This window comes from Buceros rhinoceros, unplaced genomic scaffold, assembly GCF_000710305.1.
Source record: "Buceros rhinoceros silvestris isolate BGI_N320 unplaced genomic scaffold, ASM71030v1 scaffold17785, whole genome shotgun sequence".
Classification (NCBI taxonomy): domain Eukaryota; kingdom Metazoa; phylum Chordata; class Aves; order Bucerotiformes; family Bucerotidae; genus Buceros; species Buceros rhinoceros.
The window spans coordinates 4,692-10,505 of record NW_010414758.1 but is presented as its reverse complement, the minus strand read 5'-3'; the positions used below and the strand labels follow the sequence as shown (position 1 = coordinate 10,505).

The 5,814-nt window shown below is 41.2% G+C and overlaps 1 protein-coding gene across 1 annotated transcript in view; it reads left to right on the top strand.

The window, feature by feature from the left end:
• The window catches only part of PTEN (phosphatase and tensin homolog), a 30,175-nt gene that overhangs the window by 22,162 nt on the left and 2,199 nt on the right, over positions 1-5,814 (top strand). The gene's annotated exons all lie outside the window — the stretch shown is intronic.

Sequence of the window (5,814 nt, the reverse complement as noted above, 5' to 3'; positions counted from 1 at the left end):
CTTTATGATAAAATTTGAGTTTAAAAGTGGTTGTTTTAAAAAAAAAAAAAAAAAAAAAAAAAATTGTCTGTAGAAATGCAGCAAGCATGTTACTATGCCGAGGTTTCATTTCAGAGTGTCACATCAGCCATGTTTTCCTTCCTTAAGAATGTCTTTCTAGTTTGGGAGTAGCACTTTGGTCGGGTTTTTTTTTTGTCCATTCTCGTCCAGTACCCTAACTGTTCAGGTTCTGTGGATTAAAGAGAGCACAGAGCTGCTCTTTTTCTCAGTGTTTTTGGACTGCTATGGACAAGAAATGCACGGATGGTAAAAGTTGCTCTTTACACATCTGCAAGTGTTTCTTAGAGATAGAAACTGTCCCTTCACCAGACAGAAGGCTTCGTTAGAGCACCTACTTTGATAATCTGCTTCAAAGATTAGTTGAATCTGGTGTCTAATTGCTCTTGGCTATGTATAAGAATTGAGGCCAAAAGAAAATACATGTATGATGCTACACAGTTCTGGTAAGGCCACCTCTGTTAGCTCGATTTGAAATGCAGACAAACGGAGGGCGATCTGGAACTGGGTCTGTGGATCCTCTCAGGTGGAAGCATGTTAGTCCGTTTTATGAAACCACCACTGAGGTCTTTATATTGAGAATTAGTGAAATATTCCATCTCTGTTGGGTACTTTGGCACTAGAGGAGATCCTTCCACATGGTCCTTTTGACAACTTGTTATCTAAAGTGACTAAGATGGGAGTAGGGCAAAAGTGAGTATTTGTGGCAGAAAACTTAACCTTGGCACAAGGTTGGACACATTTCTCTGTACAAAGTGTTTCATATCTGTGCCTGTTCCTTTTCTTGATAAACTGACTGCACACTTTATAATCAAAATCTGGAAAAGAGAGGGCCTGCTACTGGAGCCTTGTCAAGTTTTGGAGATTGCTTCTATGCAGTGATCACCTAATTAAGGAGCAGCATAATTAGGAGTAACAGGATCTTACCCTTTCAGAGATTCTTGTTTATTCACACTTTTGTGAAAGCTGGAATTAACAGGTCTGTTGCCTGTCACTGGTTCTTGTTCTTAGGTTTTCTGTTAGCAGATTTATAGGTAGTTGCTAACAAGTTTTCTGGTACACATGTAAAGGTGTCATTTATCTACCAGTCTGAATTTTAACTTGCCATAGGAGACCAAATAAAAAAAATGGTAACATCAATTAAAACTTGATCCGTTCTGGGTCTCAGTTTGGATAATGGCTATGTCTAGCCTGTGGAGATAAAGGAAACTTGTGTCCTCCTGCTGGGTCTGCCTTGCTCTTTGATACCACTGATCTGAGCTGAAGCACTCCAGATTCACTCACCTTTACTTGCTTTCAAATTTCTTAATCCTCTGAAGAACAGTAGCATTATCTGCAGAGCTGTCTAGTATGGAGGGTCCTTTTCAAATTTGATCAAGCTGCTCTTGAGTAAAATTTTTGTGCATGAAACAAAACAAACTTGAATGACCAAGTGACTTTAAGCACCTAGTGTTGCACTGTTGATGCGAAATATAAAGCAGTCAAGTGTGGTGGGATTTTTTTTAATGGCAAAACTTGATTTAAGCAAATTCCGTGGCTAGCAAGAGCTGACCTCAGCCAAAGGATTATTGGTGCTGCTGAGAAGATACTGGTAAGAGGGTGACTGCTTCGGAAAAGTTACCCTGTTTGAACTCATGCATAATCTGTGCCACATGATATCAGTTAGTAAGTCGAAAACTTTTGGTCTTGTCTTCTCTAATAGAGTTGTTTACTTCATACTTCGACTGTTTCTTCAGTATGATGTAGCTACTTCCTTTCAAAAATGAAATGCATGCTCATATGAGAACAAAATGGCTCGAGGCTTAAGTACAATTATGTATGAATTTCTGATGGATAGTAATTTGGGAGTATTTTTGAACATGTTTTTTTTCTTCTCTGACTTGTAGCTTGGCGATTCTTTCATATCGGACTGCTGCTGTAGTCTCTGTAGGTTCCCTTCCCAGGTGTCTTTTGTGAGCCTTTTTCTTCCAATTCCTGATGTTGATGTGACAATCTTGGAAGTATTTCAGAGTATCCTTATATCACTTGATTCAATGAGAATTGTTTGAAAATAATACAGAAGATCTCTTAATCTTCCTGCCTGCAGAACCTGAGGATAAAGACGACCTTTTTCAGGAATCCTCCCAGTATAGATGAGAGGGAAATGGTGTGTGGTGGGGTGTGTGGTTTTTTTTTTTTTTTTGACTCACTGCTGTTTTATACCCAGTCTCTAGTCTAGTAGGCAGGGCTGACAGCATTGTTTGAGCTGCTGGGTATTCCATTTAATCTTTTGAGCCTGAATAGGTAAGTTCTACTACACAGTTCAATAGGACTTTAGGTGATTGCTGTTTAGCAAACACAGAAGAATGAACCCCAGAAATGTCAGAAGAGTTCAACTGTTGATCTGAAAAGGGTACAAGAAATTCCATCAGCCATAACTGTGGGAAAGCTGTGAGGCCAGCATGGAACATGTTGAAACAGGATCTCCATCTTCTAATTGCTGGATAGTGTCGCCAAAACCTTTAGATGGTGCTGCAAAGTGGTTATAGGTACCTGTAGATCTCCCTGCAAAATTAAACTCTTAGGAGGATACAGGAACTCCTAGCTGATGGCTTAAGTGATCTTAGATTTGGATCTCAGTCTGCAGTTAGAGGCAGGTATCAGCTCTGAAGTGAGATATATTTTTTTGTTGTCAGTCTGAGAACTGAAAAACTACATAAGGTAGGTATAAACAGTGGATGTCAAAACAGTGTGATTAAATTGGGTTCTGTCTCAAGTGTCTGATACTGCAGTGTAGATTTTATGATACAGATCTGGTTATAGGAAGAGATACGTCTGCGGGTTTTCTTAAGGCAGTTGCCTGTGGTGTAACTGGAAGTGAAGGAAAACATGCTCAAAAAAGCCTCTAGCTAATACTCATTTTCAGAAGCCTGTTCATTAAATTGCATTCCTATGAGTGCTTGATCTGGTATTCTGATTTGCTATATAATGCTCAAGTTCAGTTCATGCCTTGATTTTTAAAAGTCTTGTCTTTCGCCCATATTACATCAACTTTCTTCATTGCCTGACAATTTAGCTGAAGCTGGCTGAATCCTCACTTCAAATAATTCTGAAGAGATTTGTTTTCAGTGCATGGAGTGACACAGTTATCAGCTTGAAGAGCTAATTCCAGAAAACAGGACAAAGTTTTCCCTCAGTTTGAGTAGCCATGCCATGTTCCAGTACCCGTGAACTTAGTTTATTAAGCTAATTAGGTTAGTGTAGTGGGAAAGGAAGGGAAATAACTTAATGCTTTAAAAAGCTGGAGGGAGATAAAAGGATAAATGACCAGCTTAGCCAAGCTGTGTTTAGTTTGAGTCCCTGAAGACCTCTGTGAATTTATCCCAAGGAAAACAGATTAAAAGATGTCTAGTGAGAAGTTTGTCATCTGCCTTGTATTCTCCAGACTCTTACCAATAAAGCTGAGTCCCTGCAGTTGCTTGGCCAAGCAGACCCTTAAGTGCCAAATAAATCCTTCCTGTTTCTGCACTACCTGATAAAACTTAAGGTGAGGCATGACAAGAACATGTCTTTTGCCTCTGCTGGCAGTGATTTGCATTCAGGAGCCTTGTTTGATTTGGCACTATTTTTCTCCAGAGCTGCTTCAACACTGGTGGTATAAGCCGTTTTCCATCCATTTGCTGCAGCATGTTCATCAGCTTTGTCCTCCCCTCTGCTGACCTCCGTGCAGGTGCCATGGTGGCACTGAGGACCAGCACCAAAGTGTGGTACTGCTTCTGCATTGTGGCCCTGAAGAATGAAACAGAGTAGGACCATCACCCCAGCTGCAGTAGGTGGGAACTCCCTTAACTGTGATCACAGTGTGGAAATGCACTTTCTTCTGTAAATACTCACTGGAAGGATATCTTCTTTGCCAGTGGTGAGACTGCAGGTGGTATATCCGCCTGCTTACAGAGCTGCTGGATGCCAGAAACATCAGTTCAGGGTTGCCTTTTCCTGCCTTTTTCATTGCAGATGGCACTGGATTCCAAATCCCTCCTCTTCTGTGAAACTTGATGCCATTGCTTGTTTCTGTTTTGATCTGATCTGGTCTTTTGGTTTGAGCAGGAGTAGCTATCTCATCTCCTTGGAGGACTACGTGTCTTTTGAGGGACTCATCTGGGCATGGGAGGAGCCTGGACCAGGTTACCCTTAAGATACCTTCATGGGGATTTTGCCTACAGCCACTTCTTTCGTGAAACGTGAGCAGGCAGGCTGATGACTCGAGAGCGCATTACAGAAGAATAAACCCTCTTGCCTAGGATGTTCATCCTCTTCTTGCAGGTCCTGGGGTGTTTTAAAGACTGTTTCTGAGGCAGTGTTTGTGAAGAAGAGGAGAGTGTTAAGTATATGAGAGCAGTTTGGGCCTGGCAAGAACCTACCAACTGCTGCCTTGCGTGGATGGACTTCAACAAGGCTGCTTCGTAGATGCGATGGCTTGAAGGGACTTGGTGGCAGTGGCAAACATCTATTAGTCTCCCAAGACAACTGTAATTACAGCATGCTAATTTGGTATATTAACTCGAATCCAGTACCTTCAGGTAGTGGAGACACATGCGTTGAGGTGGATTGCTTCTTCCCTACCAGAAGTATTTCTGACAATTGTTTAACTTTTGTCTTTGCTGTCACACTTCCTTACAGGTTGGGGGTCTCTTAGATGCTTTTAGAAATGCTCACAGGCTTGAAGTATTTTTGTATGCTTTACTTAAAACACTGAAAATGGATCTACTTACCTTCAGTAGAGAAGGAAGGTAGAAGTTGTTTAATGGAAGACTTCTGAATTCCCAGGATCAGTGAAGTTACTTGTTTTTATTAATTTGTGAGGAAGTAGTATACAAGTTAAGCAGTAGTCTAGCTCTTCCTTGCCCCCTTCAGCAGGGAGGCATGCTCATGTAATACACATTAAAATCACTTGTGTTCCACCTCTCATTCCTCCCCTGCTTACCGGCAGAGGTGAATAGCTAGGAGAATGAGGCAGGAACTGCATTTTCCATAAGAAATTGGAATTAGGTCTTTCTGGTTAAACAAAATATGTAAATTAGCTCAGAAGGAGTTGGTATGCTGGTCCTGTATAATATCAAGGCATGTCAGATTCTAGTATGTGCTAGCTTTGTCACCCCTTCAGCTTTAACAGAAAAGCAGAAATACTGACTGTTGTGGGAAGACTGGCCATTTGCATTTTGGATCTTTAGCCCGAAACCTCAAATCAGAGTAAAACAGAAGGTTTTATTTGTAAAGAGGAAGTGAGCCTATCTCAGTTTCAGGTGCTTAATGTGCTAGTCAGGCCCTGCCTGCTGACGGTAGTTGATCTTGGAAATACCAGCTCTCGACTGACAGAAGTATGGCAAGTGATAGAGAACTAAACCATGAGCATTCAGTGTATCCTGTAGGGCTGTTCAGCTGAGGGGAAAGCTTAAAGGTGAAGTTTCTGGTCATTATCTTCTGTCTAACCAAAGAGCAAAACATTGCTGCTTGTCCAGTAGCACATATGGAGATAGAAACTTGAAATGACTGTCATAATGGAAAGCATGTAATCTACTGCCTGATAATCAGCTAGTTCTCCAGTGACTTTTTAAAATCACCGAGGCGTTTGCTTTGCCTCTTTTTGCAAGTGTACCTGTTGCAGTGTTACGGTGCGTAGTCTAAGTTGGACCTTTCCAGCTGTTGATGGTCATGTGTCAAGTTCTGCTTAAGTCCAATATACTTACTGTCAATGCCTCATCTTCTCATTAAAAACTT